Source organism: Lycium barbarum, chromosome 8, assembly GCF_019175385.1.
Source record: "Lycium barbarum isolate Lr01 chromosome 8, ASM1917538v2, whole genome shotgun sequence".
Taxonomy (NCBI): Eukaryota; Viridiplantae; Streptophyta; class Magnoliopsida; order Solanales; family Solanaceae; genus Lycium; species Lycium barbarum.
In genome coordinates, this window is record NC_083344.1 from 100,360,005 (window position 1) to 100,381,860 (window position 21,856).

A 21,856-nucleotide genomic window follows, 5' to 3' on the forward strand; every position below is an offset into this window, starting at 1 on the left:
ATAGCAAAGACCAATAAGGAGATACAATAATAGGAGCCGAACTCAGGCCCTCCTTCAACTCATCAAATGCCTTGCGGCACTTCTCATCAAACTCGAACTTAGCCAATTTTTCAAGAAGCTTGAACATGGGATTAGCTATCTTGGAGAAGTCTTTAACAAAGCATCAATAGAACTCGGCGTGCTCCAAGAAACTTCAGACTCCTTTCACTGAGATGGGTGGAGGAAGCTTTGCAATCACATCTATTTTGGCTTGATCAACCTCAATCCCTTTTTCAGAGATTATATGACCGAGGACGATCCCTTCCGTCACCATGAAATGGAACTTCTCCCAATTTAGACCAAGATTAGTCTCCTCACATCTCTTAAGCACTCGACCCAGATGGTCAAGACATTCATCAAAAGAATCACCTACCACAGAAAAATCGTCCATGAAGACCTCCAAGATGTCATCAACCATATCTGAGAAGATCGACATCATGCACCTCTAAAATGTATTCGGTACATTGCAAAGACTAAAAGGCATCCTTCTAAAAGTAAAAGTCCCATAAGTACAAGTGAAAGTCGTCTTCTCCTGGTCTTCAATAGCAATATTAATCGGGTTATAGCCAGAATACCCATCTAAAAAGTAATAGTAAGACCTTCCAGCCAGCCAATCAAGTATCTAATCAATAAAGGCATGGGGAAATGGTCCTTGCAAGTCACAGAGTTCAACTTCGGATAATCCGTACAAACACGCCACCCAGTAACAGTCCGAGTCAGAATCAACTCATTTTTAGCATTAGGCACTGTTGTGATGCCTCCCTAATTCGGAACATATTGTACCGGACTCACCCACTTGATGTCTGCAATAGGATATATAACTCTAGCATCTAGCCATTTAATGATCTCTTTCTTCACCACCTCTTGCGTAGGTGGATTTAACCTCCTCTGGTGTTCAACACCTGGCGAACTATCTTACTCAAGCTGGATTTTGTGATCGCATACACTAGTAGGAATTCCACTAATGTCTGCAATCGTCCAACCAATAGCACGCTTGTATTCACGTAATATCTCCAACAACCTCTTTGTCTACTCTTCATTCAGCAATGCAGACACAATCACTGGCAAAGTGTTGTTACGGCCAATAAACTCGTACCTTAAATGCGAAGGAAGTTGCTTAAGCTCAAGCTTAGGCGGCTCAACAATGGATGGCTTTGCTGAAGGATCCATTCTATGCTCAAGATCAAGATCTAACTTCTTTGGTTGGTACGAGTAAAAACCTAACCCCGCAAGTGAGTTAACAGTCTCAATATAACCTTCCATGTCATCAGCATCAAAGTTCACCAAAATGGCAGCAAGCGCTTCGCCCAAACATTCCTCTTCTATCTTGAATTCAACAGCTTCATCAATAACATCAATATAATCAATAACCGAAATGTTTTCGTAAGCACTCGGTAACTTCATCCCCTTACTAGCCTGGAAAGTAACTTCCTCATCTTTGACTCGTAATTTGATTTCATTCTTTTCAGAATCCATAAGAGCCCTTCCCGTAGCAAGAAAAAGTCTCCCCAAAATAAAAGGAATATCCCGATCAACAGTACAATCAAGAATCACAAAGTCAGGAGGTAAAAGAAAATCACCAACCCAAACTAGTACATCATCTACAACACCAACCAGTCTCTTAATAGATCTATCAGTCATTTATAGTCATAGTAGGTCTAGGCATCCCCAATTCCAACTGCTTGTATATAGCTAATGGCATCAGATTGATGCTAGCCCCATTATCACAAAGAGCACGAGTAAATTCGTGGTGGCCGACAGAACATTGAATAGCAAAGGCCCCTAGATCTTCCTTCTTCTGAAATGTTGTTGTAGATAATATTGAACTAACACGGTGAGTCACGCTCATAATGTCGTGCTTCACAGACCTCTTCTTTCTCAGCAAATCTTTCAAATACTTTGCAAATTCGGGCATCTCCTTGATAGCATCAGAAATGGAATGTTCATCGATAACTGCTTCGGCTGATCATAGAATCTCTGACACTTAGCATCTTCTGTCTTCTTCACCAACCTTTGAGAAAGGGGAGGTGTAGATTAAAAAAGCTGGGTCAAAGGGCAAAGAGCCCCTTTAGCAGTTTGCTTGCTCGTGTCACTGGTCTCAGTCTTCTTTGAACTTTCTGGAATATCAGCAACCTTCTCGACAATTAGAACTTCTTCAATAATAGTTGGCATATCAGATTGTGCCTCTTCCTCTTCAACAACTGGATCGAGATCAATCACCTTCTTTTCAGCACTCTGGAGTATTTTACCACTCCGAGTACTGATGCATATATAAGATCTACACCATCATCACTCGGCAATCCTCCCTTCTATGGAGGGTGTTGCGCTCTGGAAATATCCCTCATCTACGACTCGAGCTTCTGAATGGAATATGTGTAAGATCCCACTATTTCAGTCAGCCCATACAAAGTTTTCTCTGCTTTGGCTTGGTTTCCTAGCACTCTTTCAAGAATGCCCTCCAACTTTGAACTCTCTTGCTCATTCAATTGCCCCTTGGGTGGAATATAGGGATTGGAACTCATGTTTTTGAAATTATTGTTATTGTTGTAGTTCCCTTGGTTCGATCCACCATAGTTGTTGTTGTAATTACCTTGTCCCTGTTGAGGTCTCCATTGGTTCTGAGTCTGATTCTGATGCTGATAGCCTCCTTGGTAGTTCTGCCTTTGGTAATCCCCTTGAGAGTTATTCACATAGTTAGCATCTTCAAACTGCATAGGAGGCCCCTCTTGATATGGACCCTCTTGGACTTGGTACATTCCCTTGAGCATTTCCGGAACTTCTTCAACAATATTAACCTTTTTCGCTTCCCTTTCATCAAGTCTCTTTGTCAGCAAAGAAATATTGGTTGCTATCTGAGCTAGAGTCTGCTGAGTCTCTTGGTTCTCCTTCACAATATTATGGATCAAGGGAGCTCCATAGGCTACACTGTCAGTACCAACCGAATGCCACGCTTGATTGTGAGTAGTAAGCTTATCAAGCAATCGAGTGATTCAGGCATATGTCTTGTCCATAAAACACCCACAAGCTGCATTGTTCGCGACTGCTTGTATCAACGAAGCCCCCTATAGAACTTCTCCATCAATATATTTTCTAGAAAACCATGATTCAGAGACTTCTGCAAATACTCCTTGAATCTCTTCCAAGCTTCAAATAGTTGTTCCCCCGGAAGCTGTTTGAAATCATATATCTTGTAACGAATTTCAGCTTTCTTGCTTGGCGAAAACCACTTCTTGAGAAAAACAGCAACAAGCTCTCCCCCATGTATGAATAGTGTTGTGGGGCAGCTTCTCAAACCAAACTCTTACTTCACCGGCCAAAGAGTATTTGAAACTCTTAGCCGAATAGCATTATCTGGAACAACATTCTGCATATGTTGGGCACACACACCCACAAAATTCTTCAAGTGTTGGTGAGGGTCATCACTGGTAGAGTTTCAAAAATATCCCTCAAGTTTGAGCAGTTGGTAAATATTGGAGTCAATCTTGCAGTTTGCATAATTAATCCTCGGTGGAACAATAGCAGGTGCATATTCCACCTCGTCTAACATATCCGCAAAAACATTCTCAACCTCCATTTCTACTGGTGGGTCTTGCACTTGCGCATTCCTATTACCACCTGTTCCGCATCCTCCTCTATTGTTCATGATCACCTGGTTCACAGTAAACAGCAGACAAGGTGTGATGGAATAGAAAAATACTTTAAGTAAAGCACAACTCTTTAGTAATTTCAAAATTTGATACGCTCAAATTACACCTATTAAATGACGTAAAGCGGACGATGTCAAATATAGTAACCCAACTAGGTTAGGGTCGAATCCCACAAAGAATATGGTGTGAAAAGGCTACTAAAGTCGTATAGTACTTTCTTGCGGTGTAATTTCGTATTCCGTTGAGTTTGTAGAAAGTTGGTTGTTTATTAACTAATTGCTTTGACTATAATGAATATGATTAAAGAAACCAAGGTTGTGTCCCCCTTTAAATAAAGTGTATGCTACTGTGATTGATCTTAATATATTTCTAATGGATCATTGTATGAATGCACTTAACCTCCTATTGAATCCCTACTATTTTCCCATAATTAAGGACTATTTCTCTTTATGATTTTTCCAAATATAAAAGAATGTATATGAAGAATGGTTAATCTTGTGCCAAGTAGATTCCTCTTATCCCTAAGTGAATCTATTAAACGAGGGTTAACACCCGAGTTCTTGTTACTTGTTCTTACCAAACCCTAATTTATCCTCCCAAATAAAACAAGTTTTATGGCTTGAGTTAATGTTTGCAACCATCAACTAACAATCTAGAACAAAGACTAAGTAAACCCTAACAATCCATTATGCATATATCAATTTCAATTCTCAATCACATAACACCCATCATAGGGTTCACAACCTTAGTAATTGATTTAGCTACTCATATTGGAGAAAGAACAAGATAATAGAAATCATAATGCTTACGATTGGAATTAGAATAAAGTAATTGCAATTGTCTTGTTCTCCAAAAAGTTTCAAAAACTATACACTATTCAATGCTAGAAGAATAGAACTGAAAACTGACCAAGAATAGTCTACAAAAAACCCTACATCAAGTATTTATAATGGTCCAAGTCATGAAAAATAAGTTGACAAAAGTGCCCCCATTGGATCAACATACGGACCGTAAATATACGGTCTGTAAAATCTTCAAACTCTTGACCGTAAAACCTCATCCTGATGTCCAGATCTACGCTCCACTTTGACGGACTGTAAATGTTTTACGGTCCGTAGATCTAGACCGTAAATTCTTCCTTCAGTTTGGGACTTCCTGTTGCTGATCTACAGTGGGATTTACGGACCGTAATTAATATATGGTCCGTACTTTCTGCCGTGAATTTTCTCTCAACATAGCAGCTCTCTGTCACTGATCTACGGTGGAATTGACGGCCCGTAAATAATATACGGTCCGTCTTTTTTCTCCGTAAAGTCACAGCTTCAGTTACTTTTATTTTTGCACATCTTTTTAAGCTCTTTTCATGACGTTCGCCATAAACACAATAAATATTTGCAACATGACTGTAACATCTCGTAACTTCGGACTAAAGTTTGACTATAAGATGATAATATAATGGAACCAAGATGAGGATTATAGGAAGTGTTTTGAAAACCAATTAAGTCATAAGAAATGTCTTTGGGCAAAGAAAAGTTGGAAGCCACTCTACGGGGCGTGTTTTGAAACAAGTTTTTGGAAGGTCTTACTTCCAACGACCATAACCCCTCTATTAATTTTGAATTTGGGAAAACTTCCTTGTTGAAAGTTGTAGCCCCTTGAAATATCTTTCCAACGGTATATTACGGGCCTCAATCGGACATCTGTGCAAAAAGTTATGCCCATTATACGACAGACTGTCCGAGCAGAAGAATTTTGACGGACCATTAGACGGTCCATAGAATATTTGACGGTCCGTATAACATTTATACGGTCCGTCAAATGGTCACAGAGGGTCACATTTTGCTGGGCAGTTTTACGCTTCATTTTTACAGTCCGTATAAATTTTGACGGTCCGTAAAACAGTTATACGGTTCGTAAAATGGTCACAGAAGACCATGTTTTGCTGGGCAGTTTTACGGTTCATTTTGACGGTCCGTAAAACAATTATACGGTCCGTCAAATTGACTCAAGCCAGCGTAAAATGGTCACAGAAACTCAATTTTTGCTGGGTAGTTTTACGGACCATTTTGACGGTCCGTAAAAATGGCCGTAGAATTGCCCGATGGGTCAGATTTTAAGATATTAATAAGAGACCCAAAATCATTTTTTTCATTCCCATTTCTCTTACACAACTCAAGGGTTCTCTAGAGCCATCCAAACACTTCATATGCAAGAATCCAAGTGAAACTAAAGATCCACTTCATTAATTCACAAAACTAAGTGTGAGAAACACATCAAATCCATTCAAGTCAAGAAATTCCATAGAAGGTGGAACTAGGGTTTTGTTCAAGTGAAGCTTTTCAACTCAAGGATTATTCCTACAATAACTAAGGTAAGTTTTATGATGTTTCATGATGATTAAAGTGTTGATAAGTTCTTGGGAGAATAGTAAATGGGTTTGATAAAGAAAATTATATGAACTATGCTAGGGTTTTTGGATTGTTGACTTGGGATTGTTGTATTCATATGGGTGATGAAGAATGATGTTAATTACATCTAATTAAGATTGTAGAATCACCTAGAAGTCATAGAATGGGGATTGGGTGAAGAAAACACCATTAATGAAGGTTGTAGAGCTTCATGCCCACTAAGTGTTTGATAAAATGCTTAGATGACCAAAGCATGAATATTATTGCTAATATAGAATCCCTTTAACTTGTATTGATATAGATCAAAGTTGAGAGGGTTGACGAACATTGTATTACGCTCAAAGGCTGGAATTAAGGTATGTGAGGCTAACTATCTACGTTAGGGAATATTCATGATTCTCCCTATGCCTCATTCTTCATGCTTGTCAGAAATTTGACTCAGAACATAGTTTAGCCTAGTTTCATGATATGATATAGAACTGTTATCTTCTAGGGTTGCAGTTACAGAATTCGTTCATGGTTGTCACTTTGAACATCATGAACTCAGCACTTAATCTTTATAGACTTATGCATTATTATCACATGAGTCTCAGTCAGTGTATAACCAGTTATTTGCAAGAGTCCCATAATCAGAAGCAGTTATCATGCTATCAGCTATAGCCAGAATCAATTTTGTAAATTGTTAATGTTGAACACCTGTATCTGTACTTTTGGGCCCTAGGCCACAGTTTATGCATACGTATTGCTTGGGCCAGAGGCCACAGTTTTTGTGCACATTATTTGGGCCCTAGGCCACAGTTATATTTACAGTTTTACAGGTGATTCTTCATCCAGAACAGGGAGTACTTCAGCTTCTTGCTTTCCTGTTTAGTTCAGTTTTAGTTTTCAGTTTCAGTTCCAGTATTTTTATTGCTTCAGTTGCTTTATATACCAGTACAATTCAAATGTACTGATGTCCCTTTTTATTGCTTGGGGGCCTGCATCTCGCGATGCAGGTAACGATACACAGGTTGACGACCCAGCTAATTAGGAGTGCAAGTATCAGCTACTGGTGAGCCCCACATTCCTTCGGGGCGTTGTCAGCTACCCAGTTATTTCAGTTTATAGACAGCTCTATCATTCAGTACTCTTAGAGGCTTCATAGACACAGTTCAGACAGTCAGATATTTATTATGATAGCCTTGTTGGCAGTTGTTAAATCGTTTTGGTTTAGCCATGTAGGCTACTGTCAGATATATTTCAGATTGTCTAAGTATTTCCGCATTATGATATTTCAGTGAGACTTTTAGTTAATCAGCATGTGTTAGTTTTATTTTATAAATTAGTCATGTTTTGGTATCACATGTTGATTCAGCCAGCCAGATGGTTCGCTCGGTCACATGCAGTCAGGCACCGGGTGCCGTGTTACGTCCAGGCCCAGGTTCGGGGCGTGACAATGACAAAAACAAATCAAAAGACCCAAACTTGCTTGAAAAATAAGTAAAACTCGCCATAAAAAAACATCAAATGTGTTGAAATTACGCGGCACATCAGGTATGCCCAGACCATTTATTCAAGAACTCTTTTAGGTGTCCCCTACGCATCAGGTCTGCCACCTCGTGACGCAGGTGCCTACAATCTTTGGTCGAGTGTCCCGGAATGGCATGATACTCGCACTATAGCCCCATATCGCGCCTATTGGGGTTAGACCGTGCTGCCACTAGGAAACTTGCTTCTTTCCTTTTTCTCATTGTCCTGACCAGCTTATCGACCTCCATGTTAAATTTGTATGATGCCACGCTAGGTGGGCCCGAGTCGTTCAGCGGCTTCATTGGCGGTGCCATCCTGGCTTTCTCAAGCTAGCTTCGGTCACGCCGTGACCCATACATCCCTACATCACCCTTTGGAGAAAGGGGGGCCGCATACACTTCATACCAACCTCTCGGGCTCCGTTGCCTGTCGTGAGGAGCATTCCTAGGTTTCTTCCACGGCTTGCTTCTTATTTCTATTCAGGCGCTAGTTCTGAGGTTATCATCTATCTTCACATTGGCTGCGTATTTGTTGTTTTCCTCGCTCCAAGACTTGGTTGGGGACTCCCTCAATTTTTCCTTTAATTTTCTCGACGCGTCCGAACCGCTGGTGTTCAAACCATCTTTGAATGTCGCTGCGAAGATGGATGCATTCTAATTTGGATCTGTGTTAACTCCAGGAGTCCCAGGTGCTATGATAACCTTCGGGTCACTTGGAAGGCGACCGACCGGTGTTTTCCCAATCAGGGAATCCAAAAGCCTCCCCATACATTTCATCATTGCACTGTTTGACACTAAGACTGCAACCAATGCTATTTCTGATAGGGCTCCTCCGCTCCGTTTTGCACATTCCCTTTACCCTGAGACGGGAGCATCCTTTCCTCTTTCCAAAGTAACGTTCACTGGGGAGCATTTCCTTACTTTCCGCCTGTCGGTTAGGATGGTCTTATCTGGTCGGATCTCGTCACGGACTTCCACCGAAGGCGATGATTCCTTCTTTCTTTCCCCTTGGTTATCCAGTCCCGGGCTATTTTCGCCGCCAAGGTTTTGTCGGTCTACCGACCGCGAGCACCGCGGGTTTCTCATTTCGGAAGTGCAGCTTCCGGACGCGTTATCAGCTGATTCAGGCATGGTCAAATGTGCTCTACTAAGAACAGCTCAAGATGTGAACGGGTTTCAAGAGTTTCTGCTATGAATCAGGACGACACACAGTTGTTTATCCCCACAGAGAGCACCAAATTGTTTTCTGGTGAAATCGGGTTTAACAAAAAAATCAATTAGAGATATGTATTTCTAAGGTTTGCAGACAAGTAGGCCGAATCTAATCCCAAGAACTCTTTGTGACAGCCCGGTCCGGAGTAGTTTAGATCGTGATATAGCTTAACAAACAACAAAAATAATATGATAAGATTCAGGTAGCTAAAATGATAAGAAAACGATGATTCCGTAAGTGTTCCTTTAGAGAAGAAATAATAATGATGGAGCTAAGAATGGTGATAGGTAGGAGCCCTGCCTTTGCTTCCATCCTAAGCTTCGTTATATAAGCCAAAGAGAGATTTTTCTAACCCTAAAGTTCGGGGATGTGACATGACTGTAGCCCCACGTATGTCTCTGCTGTGACACACTGATCGATGTTGATGGACATGACCCGAGCAGGTGAGAGTGGAAGCCGGCCGTGTAGATACCGTGGTTGTGATAGATATCCGGTCTCATGACGGGCCCGGTCGCACTTTCACCCCATACAATCTAATTGGATGTTTTAACTACCGTTACATGGACCTTAAATTATATTCCAAACAGAGCGTTGAAATCAGTATGAATCAACATAGGTGATTAGGCTCTCTTTTAATTTCTGGTGATTTTCCAGTACGTGGGCAAGGAAATGTGGTAGTAAAACGTTAAATTTAAGCAAAGGAAAAGATTTCATATGTTGGTAACGAAGGTACATCATGATGAGCCTATTAGCATATATCTGATATATGGTCTAATATTTTCTTGCATTATAGTCGTTCTGTTCCGACATAATTGTTACCTTTCTCTTTAGGAGAACCAAAAGAGTTGTACTTTATGATATTTTAAGTAGATCATTTTAATTTAATCACCATGAACACCGAAAATACTTTGTACTGTAGTGTTTCCTTTTGTATTTTAAATCTTTGTTTCTGGTTTAAAGGATTATTCAACTTACGACCTACTAAAGTTTGATATCATCCGATTGACCATTAGAAAATATAACAAGAGTCTGTTAATTTTGAGAATGATATCATTAAGGTCGCGATGAATAAGATTCTTCCGCCCCTAACTAGAGATTTCATATTTAAGCTTAGAAATAAAGAAGTTAATTGTAATTTGCGGGCCTAAATAGTTCACCAGTTATACTGATTTAAAATATTTAACATTTGATTGCAAATTCAAGCATAATCGGTAGCGACAAGTGATATTAACTAATCCGAGTATTTTAAAAGGCTTTACCGACTTCGGCAAGGCACTTGCAGAACATCCCATACGCAGGAACGCATCAAGTCCTTGATTATCTGCCTTAAACACGTCTGACGCTCAAAACTCGTGGTACTTAGCCACAAGGAAGACTAATTTTACAAAGATAATCGTTGACATAGTTCTTTCAAATTATCCCTTTATATTATCACCACACATTGTTGGTATTCTGTTTTTACCAAACAAACCCTCACTAGTCACCACTAACATTTTCCAGTTTCATATTAGGCAAGGCAGGATTTGAAAGACTTGGAGCTGGCAATTGGCATCACTATCATATATATTCATGTTCTCCATAAGTCCATATTGGTTTAACATATCTTGTGTCGCACCAATCAATCTCCAGCAATCTTCATAGATAAGCACGTGCAAATGTGGCCTGCCATCACTCCAATCATCCCACATCTTCTTTGTTACAATAAGATAGCTTATTCTCTTGTCAGTTCCCAATAATTCATTATCATATCGGCATAATGCCCCAATTTGACAGAGTCTAACAAGTTGACGAAATGACTTTGTACTCTATCTAAATTTTGCTCAAATTAAAATTTCTAATTCTGTAGCTATAAGATTTGAGTTGCTAACAAATGATCAATTGTGCGATAAAGTCAAATTCCTGTCCTACAATCAAACTATTCGTTTGTCTTTTGTCTTCTTTTAATTTTTCGTTTTTTCTATTTATTGATAAAACTCTATATTCCATATCGGTGGTTTAAGGGATGGGCAGACTCCTTATATCGACTTAGGCAATTTTCCCCTCACAAGTTAACTTCTGGAGTTGAGTTAGGTCCATGATTCATTTTTTTACATGATACCAAAGCAGGACTCATCCCAATTATTATTTTCCAATAGTGGGTCCTATATTAAAAATTGTCCACGTATTAGATGTCCAACCCTAAATGTGAGGTGGGGTGTTAAATATCTCACGTAGGTGGTTTAAGGGATGAGTAGACCATCCATTTCTTTACGGGACTAGGACTAGTAATGTAGCCCAAGCTGAATCGATAATTTGATAGTGTTATTTGTGCTACACGTAACTTAACCTTTACCCAACCATTTAAATCTGGACGAATTGAATCGATTACACTTTTGGATCACAATTGACAACCGTACTGTCATGATATGTTTAATTGTACACCTTTTTAATGAAAATCTCTTTCATATGAAAGTGAAGCAAATTCCTGTATGCATATTATGTATTTAAAAGCTACTCCCTCTGTCCCAAAAAAATTATCCTCCTTTATTTTTTAATCTATCCCAACAAAATTATCTCCTTTCTATATTTAGAAACAATTTAACTTTATGAGATGATTTACAGCCACACAAATATCTGAAGCTTTTTTGGATCACACATTTTAAAAGTCTTCCTTTATTTCTTAAATTTTGTGTCAAGTCAAAAGAGGACAATCTTTTTGGAACAGAGGGAGTATATTACTACTATATAGAAGCATGGGTTAAACCCATGCTTCGTCGTCAGTCACGGACCAAAAAAAAAAAATCAGGTGGGCCCCATACTAAATACATCAAACAATATTTTCAAAAAAAAAAAAGGAAAAAAGTGGACCCCACCATCTCCAAACTCATGTAAAAAAAAAGTGGACCCCATATTAAAAAAACAAGCAATGTCAAAAAAAAAAAAAAACGTGCACCCCATATTAAAAATCAAACAATATTCATATAATTCTCAAAGTATCCCCATTAAGTCAATAATGGTGAATTCATTGTCACATGCGTATCAACCCATTAGTGGGAGCAAATGAAATTATTGTATAGCAAAAAACATGGACTCCATATTATTGCTTTTCTTCAAAAGGTTAAGTAGCCAAACCATGCAATTTCCTTTCTTTCCTTATATTAGCCTGAGATCTAATCTAGATATTTAACTGTTGTATTTGCTATTCCGCCATGTCATTTATTTGTTATGTTTACTAAAATAAATATACTTAAAATATTTATATTTTAACATAAGATAGAATTTAATTATTTTTTCATTTTTATTCTTACTCTAATAAATGTGAAAAGAGATTAATGTCATAAAAGAAAAAATAATATTAAATGGAGATCAAATAATTAATAAGGTAAATTAGTCAAATTATAATTCTAATTGACGTTTCCTTAAAAAATCGTGCAAAAGACAACATGACAAGTAAAATGAGCTAAACCAAGAATGTTTACCAAAAATTAAAAAATAGTAGTTGTTCGTTTAAATAGAAAATCGAATTTATACTTTGTTTCGTTTTAAACATGTAAGATTAATTTAATAATTTGAATTAGAATTATCTAAATCAAAATTTGATAAAAAAATATTAAGTATTGTTTAGGTCTAATCTACATACATTAACAATAGAATATTTTACACATTTAAATTAATCGAATCAAAATTCAAAGTATCAACTAATGCTTAAATATTGCTATTGTTTTATCTCAAAGAGATGAAAATAGTTTCCTTTTAAACAATCTTCTCTTTTAAAAGTATTAATAAATTTTTGTCAACTTTGTATTCGTAGCAAACACTAATATAATAAAGTATTGGATACAGAACACAAACTACAATGTTATATTAATCGTGTTCTGAACATAGTATATATATATAGTTACCGGGGTGTGGTTAAAGAAGACCGTTATTAAGAACAAAGGATAAGAGAAAGAGATGAACAGTATAACAAGATTCGTGAAAAAAAATTACCGTTCACAGTACTGTTCACTTTTTACTGTTCATAAAAAAAAAAAAAACAGTAAGAAAGAGCTGAAGATCGTATTAGATATCTAGAACAAACAGTAAACTTCATACCTTTAGGTTAATAGATGCAAGATAATTATCTAAAAGTCAAGCAAGAATTAAATAACTTATACCCAGAATATATTAAATTAAGTAGTACCAAAGAAAACCAGTTAAAACTACAAGAATTAATAGATATCTTAATCTGGACTCTGATACCAATATTAAAGGGGGTAGTAAATTTTTCAATAAGAAAAGTTCAAAATACAAAGCAGGAAATTAATATTGTTTTCAAATAAATTTTTTAACAATCCTACTCGGTACTTCCTCACTCCTATATTTCTTCTTATCATGTAGTTATACTTAATTTTCTGTCTATCTCCCAAATTATTATTATTAGTATTATGTTTTTTATGAACAGCAAAAAGTGAACAGTACTATGAACAGTAACTTTTTTTTAATCTTAATCTGGATTTTGTCCAGTCACGAATCTTGTTATACTGTTCATCTCTTTCTCTTAACCTTTGTTCTTAATAACAGTCTTCTTTAACCACACCCCAGTAACCACGGCCAACATCGTCCTTTATTATTTGGACATTAAAACGGCATTTTTAAAACCTAGGAATTTACAGGTTAATCCATCGAGGTTATTAAGAAGTTAAGAGAATAACCATATACTAAGAATAACAAATTCATGATGATAAGGAAGTAATTACTTAAACATAATAATCACAAAATAATTTACATAATAGGGAGATTAGTACAGAAAATATAGTAAATAAACTTACATGGTTTGAAGAAGGAGAGAGGTTTCCCTTTCGGGGAACCCCAAAAACGACTACTTCACACTAGGGGGTAGTTATTAAAAACTTAATATTAATTTACAATAGGAGTTTATATTACACAGGTTTTTGACTGGGCAAGGGATTGGAGCATTTGATGAAAGAGAAGGGGAATATGGGAGTTTTCTAGAGAGAGGTGCTCTTGTTGATGATGTCTTTGCTTCTCCACAACTGCTGCTATTTATAGGCGTCTGGCGGACTTTAACTCCGGATTTCAAAATGCTAAAGAATCTCTTGAGTTCAACAAGGTGCTCTTCGGGCCCCATCGTCACGTGAACTTTTCCAAAAGACACTTTATTTACTCGTCTGTTAGCTGATCTGTCCATTTACTGTGGCTGCTTTATTAAAGTTGCTTTTAATAAAGCCTTCTTTTTCTGCAAATGTCTGCTAGCAGTTGCTTTGTTCAACGAATCTTTCAGCCTTTTGTCTCATCATAACTATTTCCTCCACTACGTCTTTCTGATTATTTCACATACACACACACACACACACACATATATATATATACATAGTAAAAAAAATTATGTGTCTAAATTATGTAGTGCAATAGAATCAAAACTCATGCCTGAGTCTACATCATTTGGATCTTGAGAGTCTTGAAATGCACTGTCTTGGAAATTAATATCATCTCCTTCGAAATCTGAACTATGGACTGGTGACATCCCTTGACTTGGAGAAAATTCCGGACTAGGATTTTTAACTATATGTTTATCTTGTTCCTTTGTCTGGAAAAAATTTTCTAGTATCTCTTTTACTATAGTTTCTATTTTTTCATTCTTCTTCTTTTTTGCAAGTGTGCTTTTCTTTATAGAAGTCGTTCCTTGCGTAAGTGTCTTTGGTAGTCTCCGTCTTGTTTGGAGAGATGAACATCCCTTATCTTCACTTTTTGGCAAAGTGACAGCCATCAACGGATTTGATAAGTCCTTACCGGCTACTGTTTGAACCGGACTAGTTGTATCCTTATCCGATACAATGAGGCTGACTACATTCATTGGGGAATGCACACCCGTCTCATCCATTTTTGTCTGAGATGGAGAACTCTGAGATTGCATCAATTCGAACGTAACCGTTTGTAGTCTTTGTTCTAATGTCTTCACTTGATCCAAGAGTTTCATTTTTTCTTGAACTAATGTCTCTTTCTGCTGGTTTAATCTTTTGACCACGTCAGCCATAGTAGAGCAGTGATCACAAAAAATTATCTTGTCTGTGTCTTTTTGTACATTGTACTGAGGGATTTTGTCTGGGTTTTGTCTGAGAGCTGGAGAAATATAGTAGTTTGGACCCAATACTCCTCTAGCATAGTCTAATGCTTCAGTGAAATCATTAAATCATTTAAAAAGAGGTTTTCTTATGTCTTTAATAGAGTTTAAAACTTCTATCCAAGTTTGAAAAACACCATTAGTTTTACCGTGAACTACAACATAAAATTTAAATTTTTTGTTTAAACTTCGGTCTGTAAAATACTGACAAAGAGAATTTATAGTAGCTACAAAATGTTTAGAGTCTTTTCTATTAAGCGAAATTCATAAATTATCCACTAAGCATCTTTGTTGTCTGTCTATTACGTATTCTGGTAATACTTTAAAAGTCCAATTTGATGGCTGAAAAGCTACTAAGTTATTGGCTCCGAATTGTATTCTTTCCATAATATTTCTCTCTAATAAAGATGTAGGTCTAAAATGAAGGTTACCTAATACTGTCTGTCTGTATGTGTCTTGGGTTGAGGCTATGCCTTTCCCCTTGTCAGCTGTCTGAGAACTGGAAGGTCTCATGCTGTCCAAATAAAAAATTAGTTAGCAGTAATCTTTAGTCTACTTAATTGGTCTGCTAAATTATTATTTTTTCCTTTTATATGTTCAAATTGTAAATTATAAATAGAAATGGTATCTAAAAAATTTAGTCATCGTCTTCTACTACTATTTTTATCATTTATCTTTTGATAGAATTTAACTATAGCTTCGCAGTCTGTTCTAACTAGTATTTCTGGTTTATTTAGGATATATAGTCTAAAACTATTTAATCCATATATTACAGCAAAAATCTCTGTATCTGTACTACTCATATTTCCTTTTTCTTTATACTTACCACTTTGATAAGCACATATCTTTTCTTCACTTTTGTTACTATATTTATTGGGTTTTGCTTTTAGTACTGCTCCCCACCCTTCAAAACTACCATCTGTTTCTATAATTAGATAGTCTGTTTCTAGAGGCATGTTTAGATCGGGAATGTTTTTTATTTTTTCTTTAATTTTTTGTACTAATTTAATGTCTTCAGTATTAAGTGTTTTTGACCATTAGATCCAGTCTTTGAATACAATGGTCCTGCTATTTTTCCTAAATCTTTTATTAAATTTCTAGCATAATTGACTATTCCTAAAAAAATTGTAATTCTTTAACATTGTCTAACTTATCTGGCATTTCTAAAGCTTTTTTGGCTATATGAGGTTGTAACTTTATTTTACCCTCTCCTAGTACTACTCCTAAAAAATTTATATAATTTTTACATAATTTTATTTTTTTCTTACTAATTATTATTCCATTTTCTACGAATAGTCTAAATACTGTCTGTAGGTATCCTAAATGTTCTTTCATATCATTACTAAATACTAATATATCATCGACATATACTAGAACAAATCTTTTGTAGTCTCCAAATATACTATCCATTTTTCTTTGAAAAAATTGGTGGAGCTGTCTTTAATCCAAATGGCATTACTAACCATTCAAAATGTCCTTTAGGACAGGTGAATGCAGTCCATTCTATACTTTCTTCATGCATTCGTACCTGCCAATATCCTGATTTACAATCGAATTTACTAAATATTTTCTTTCCTTGTATTCTATTTATTAATTCTGTTTTATCTGGCAACTTATATCCATCTGTCCTAGTATTATCATTAAGTCTTTTATAGTTTATTACCATTCTCGCTTTTCCTCTTACTATTTCGCCATGATTTCTTACCATAAATGTTGCAGATTTATGTTTAGAAGTAGATCTCCGTATTACTCCTAAATCCAGTAGTTCTTTTATTTGTATTTTAAAATCTTCTACATCTTGATTTGTTGCTTCAATCGAAGCTGTTTTAATTATATAGTCTGGATTTATTATATCTAATTTACATATAATTCTATTATTTTTCCAATGTTTTAATGGTTTTTCTCCTATAATTTCTATTTCATCTAGTATTTTTATTATATTATCTAGGTCTTTTTGATTCTTTATTACTCCTATTCTTTCTATTCCTGTTTTAAAATTATATAACTTTGATTCTATGTCTATTAAAGTATAATTTTTTCTAACGAATCCTCTGCTCCTAGAATTTCTTCTTCTTCTAGAGTTAATTTTTTTTTATTTCTGGCTTATCTTTACAACATGTATTATTTTCTTGACACTCTTTACAACAACTATCTTCTTTCTTTTGCAGGTTGTGTTGATCTGGTGTAGGGATTTTCTTATGACGGATTCTAGTTTCAGTCTTAAGAACTTGTACCGGTGTATGAGTAATATTTCTAAGAAAATTACTCCATCTCTTGTAATCATACAGCTGCCATTATTATGTAACATAAAGTTTAATCCTATGACAAAATCTATATTTATATTAAGGTCTCTTACCCATATCTTATCCATTTTATAGCTTGGTTTGTAAAATTCTGAACATGTATTTATAAAGCTAATGTAGGCTTTATGAACATAATGTCTATGTATGTTATGGGTTCCATCCATTTGCATTGCTGCAACTGGTTTTTCTAGAATTTTTATTAAATTAGGTGGGACTATCTTTTTGTTTATTATGCACTTTGTGCACCCTGAATCTACTAATGCTAATTTTCTATCTCATAATCATCTATTTTAATTCTTGCAAGTATTTTTATTGTTCCTAATTTTTTATCTTCATTACATACTAATGCTTCATGGTCTTCTATACTCATTAATTCTACTTGAGAACCTTCTGGTATTGTTCTTAATGGTTTCATTATTGGTTGTATATTTGATAATCTTATTTCTTCGTCTTCACTATCTACTTCTTTTTGTTTTCTTTTTTCTAGGTTACATAATCTAGTTTCTAATTCATTTATTCTTGTTTCTAATGTTAAGATTCTTAGATTAATAGTAGGGTCTTCAATTTTCTTATGAGTTTCCTCTTTATTTATTTTTGTCTTGAACTCTTTTTCTATACACATTGTACATCCTTCTATATAACAATTTTTACATTTAGCTCTTTTGTCTCTACTAGGATACCATTTATAAAAGAAACATGCATTACTATCCAACCCTTTATTTCGTTCGAACTCATGGTTACAGTCTTCCGCTATATTTGCTAAATTATCTATTGCTTCTAAGTCTAGATTTTCTAATCCTATTTCATTGATTCATTCTTCTGCTTCTGAGTCTGACGAGTCTGTTTTGATTTTTTCTTCAGTGTCTACACTTACTATAGAATATATACTCTCTGTGTCTGACATATATTCGTCTACATTTATTAACGTTTCTTGAAAATCTTCAATTAACTGAGAATTTCTTGTCTTATTATTTATTCTTTTTGGACATGTATTTGCTAAGTGTTCTACACTTCCACAAGTAAAGCATTCTAGTTTATTTTTATAATTCCTTTCTGTTCGATATTTTCTTACATGCCTATTTCTGTCTAAATAAGGTTTTTTGGCTACTGATTTTCTAAGATAATATTTCTTTCTATTATATTGAGGATAATTTCTATTATAATGTGTTATGTATTTTTTATACTTTTTCTTTTTGTAATTGTCTTTATCATAGCTTTGTGTAGTGTAAACTACGCTTTTACAAAAGTTCATTTCATTTTGTTTTAGCTATTTTTGTATTTGTATATGGGTGCATTTCTCTTGTAGTATATCCATTATATGTTGTATTCTATGTCCTATAGACCATTTTAGATTAGGATTTTGCACTACTCCGTCTCTCTAATTCCATCTATCTTCTATTTCTCTTCCTAAGGCTCCTAGTAGTTTATTAAATAATTTTTTACCTAATTCTTGATCAAACACATTTCCACTAATAGTACAGTAGTAAAAATAATCGTTTAAAAATTTCCTAATATGAAACCAACTACTTATGCTTAGTTGTTCTAATTTTATTACCGCATTTCTCTGTAGTACCAATAATCCACTATTTGGGTCTTCCCCTGTAATTAAAGTATGTATTTTATTAGTAAAGTTATATGGATTTGCTCCCATAGATACTAAGTGTTGAAATTTCATTGGAAAATTTTCTTTATAAGCTTCCCATAGAGCTTTGGCTGATTCTCCTAAAAAAGTTTCTAAATATTTATACATTGTTTCTGCGTCTGTATCACTATATGTTTTTATATAGTCTGCTACTACTATTCCTTTCCAAAGATCTATTACTGAATTTCATCTTTGTGTATCATGTGCTGCTATATTTAATATTTTACCTTTATTACCTCCTTCTTGAAGAATAATAGGTTCTTCTATAGGCATTCTTTTTCCTGATGGTTTAACATTGTCTATAGGTTCTCCTGCTGTTCTAAAAACTCTTCTTCTAGGTACATTTCCTGTGCTTGTGTCCACTGTGTATTGTTCTCCTGTTGTTCTTTGAAATGGACTAGAACTAGATGCACTAGATTCCATTAATTCCTTTTGGCTTATTATTGAGTCTATCTCTATTTCGTCATCACTATATTGCATATCTCCTAATATTTTATCGAATTCGTCTGATTTCTTTTGGTATATATTTTCTACTCTATATCCCCAATTATCAATTCCAGTTTCACATAATTTAAAATGACTTATGGTTTCTTCTATTGTTAGTTCTCCTAACTTACACCCTTTACATCTAAAAAGCATATTTTTGTTTTCTTTTTGGAGTCTTTTTGCTTCTTCTATAGCTATGTCTACTTCAACATCTTTTTGTATTAATTCTATGTTCATAAGGGTTGACTCAGTAGTTTCATTTTCATCTAGAGTATATATATATATATATATATATATATATATATATATATATTATCACTACCCAAACACAACTACATACACATAGATACACTATAATCCAAAGTGTTGCGCACGGGCATACGCCGTCTAGTACATGAAGAAAAGAGACATGTACCTCGTACGATACCTAGCACTCGGTCACTATCAAATATTCACTTTAATTCTAAAATTTAATTTTCTGTCAGTCAGATTTCTTCTTAGCTTAAGAGTTGTCACCGGGGGCGATTTTAGGTGCTACAATTGGGGCACGTGAATACATGGTCTCTCTGTAAAACTAGGTATTTTGTGTATATATTTTCTAAAATTAGTATAATACTATCTGCGGGAACTCATACTACAAAAAAGTTAAATGGTGCACTTGGTTGAAGGTTGAGTTATTTAACTAAAAGTGTAAGGATCAAGTCCCACTTAATACATTCTTTCTTTCTTTTTTTTAGTGGTGAACCCATATTCCAAAAATCCTAGATTGTCTCTGATTGTCACCATAAAAATGTGGAAGTCTCCATAAAGTCATTTCTACAAACATCCTTAATTATAGCAAAAGGACATGGCTCGCACAATAATTTGTCACAACATTGGTCCAATATATAACGACTTATCACATTCGTTTCTTTTACAAATGAGGAATCGACTCATAAGAATTAAATGATTGAACATACCAAAAGATTTTCTCACTTTCTTTATTAGTATCCATATTGGCACTATCATAAAGATATCGATGAGGATATGCACCTAGTTCCTGCAGGACACAAAGGTGACAACTAATTAACGAGCTATCACTTTATTAATTCTACAATGATTGATCCATAAAGAATTCTAAATTCATTTTTAGTGAAACATATACGAACATGAGTGTCGTATGGTTGTAGTAAGCAATTATACTCCTCTTATTATTTTAGATTAGAAAATCAAATCTCTTTCCATTAACCTTCACTCGAAATAGTTTTTTTCCTCACATTCCTAGAACTGATAAAGAATATTTATTGCATTCTTATCGCATGATTTTCTAATTGGTCGAACGATGAACTGGCTTTTTGGCCAGTTACCAAAAGGGATAGGAACTAAGATGGAATTAGAAAGGCCATGTTTGGTCCCACCAACCTTATCTTATCTCTATCATTGTAGTGTGAAATGTCTTAACTACTATTGGGGATGTTGGTCTTCTCCCTATCAACTAATTATGGAGATATTTGACATGATTCGCAATCATTAATATAAAAAAAAAAATGAGTAATACCTATTTGCAACTCACATTTTTGTAAATAACTATTGAATTATAAATGTGTAAAACGATACTGAATTTAGAACAGCGAAGGGATTTTGGACTAAAGTCTACAACCAAAGAAATGTAGCTTTAACGAAAAATATTACTAGAAGGTATATTTTCTACCTTATTTTATATGACACTATTTCTATCGGAGATGTTAAACAATTCTTTTTTGATTATGAGATCTATAAATATATTTTATTTTGAAAAGAATATTGGCCTATAGTACTTTTTATAAATATGTAATATTATTTTAAGAAATTAAGTACTGACTTGTAGAAACTATGTGATTTCAGCAAAGATATTGTATACTATTTCTATCTATGCATCAATATCTATCGTTGTGTATAATCATGTATATCTGCGATAAACATAGATGTACAAGTGTCCACCCCTCCCAATCACTATTAAAAAACCATAGCACCATTTCACGTTGTAAGATTAATGTACATACACCGGTTAATAGTGTAGAACAGGTTATTATACATCTATTATACACTGTTATACAGTGTAGACGCATCTGTTATGCGGTTGGTGTATAACTGTTATGTAAGATATACACACTTGTAGTGACCCCCGAATCACCATTAAAACTACCTCCACCTCCACTTTGATACCATAGTCCCAATTTGGATTTCTGATTTGGTGAAAGCTCTTATAGAAAACATTTCATATCTTGGTGGAGATGGACCGGTCCAGCTTTCTCGGGCGATGGTGGCCGGATCCGGTAGGAGGTTACTGGCATAATAACCTTTAACACTACCGGAAACTCCTAACAAGTAATAGACTGAAAAGTAAACTTACTAACAAAGAATAAAATTTAATCTCAACTAATTGATATCACCTATATATATATTTTTTTTTCTTAAGTTAAGAATTTTGTAATAATAGGGTTGATCGCATGACAATGACATACGAAAAGGTGACTTATTGATAATAC

The 21,856-nt window shown here is 35.1% G+C and overlaps 1 non-coding gene across 1 annotated transcript; it reads left to right on the forward strand.

Annotated features, from left to right (window-relative positions):
• Positions 1-3,134: 3,134 nt before the first annotated feature.
• LOC132608493 (small nucleolar RNA R71) lies at positions 3,135-3,240 on the forward strand. Its single transcript, XR_009570409.1, has one exon. It is a non-coding gene; the product is annotated as a small nucleolar RNA R71 (small nucleolar RNA).
• The last annotated feature ends 18,616 nt before the right edge of the window (positions 3,241-21,856 follow it).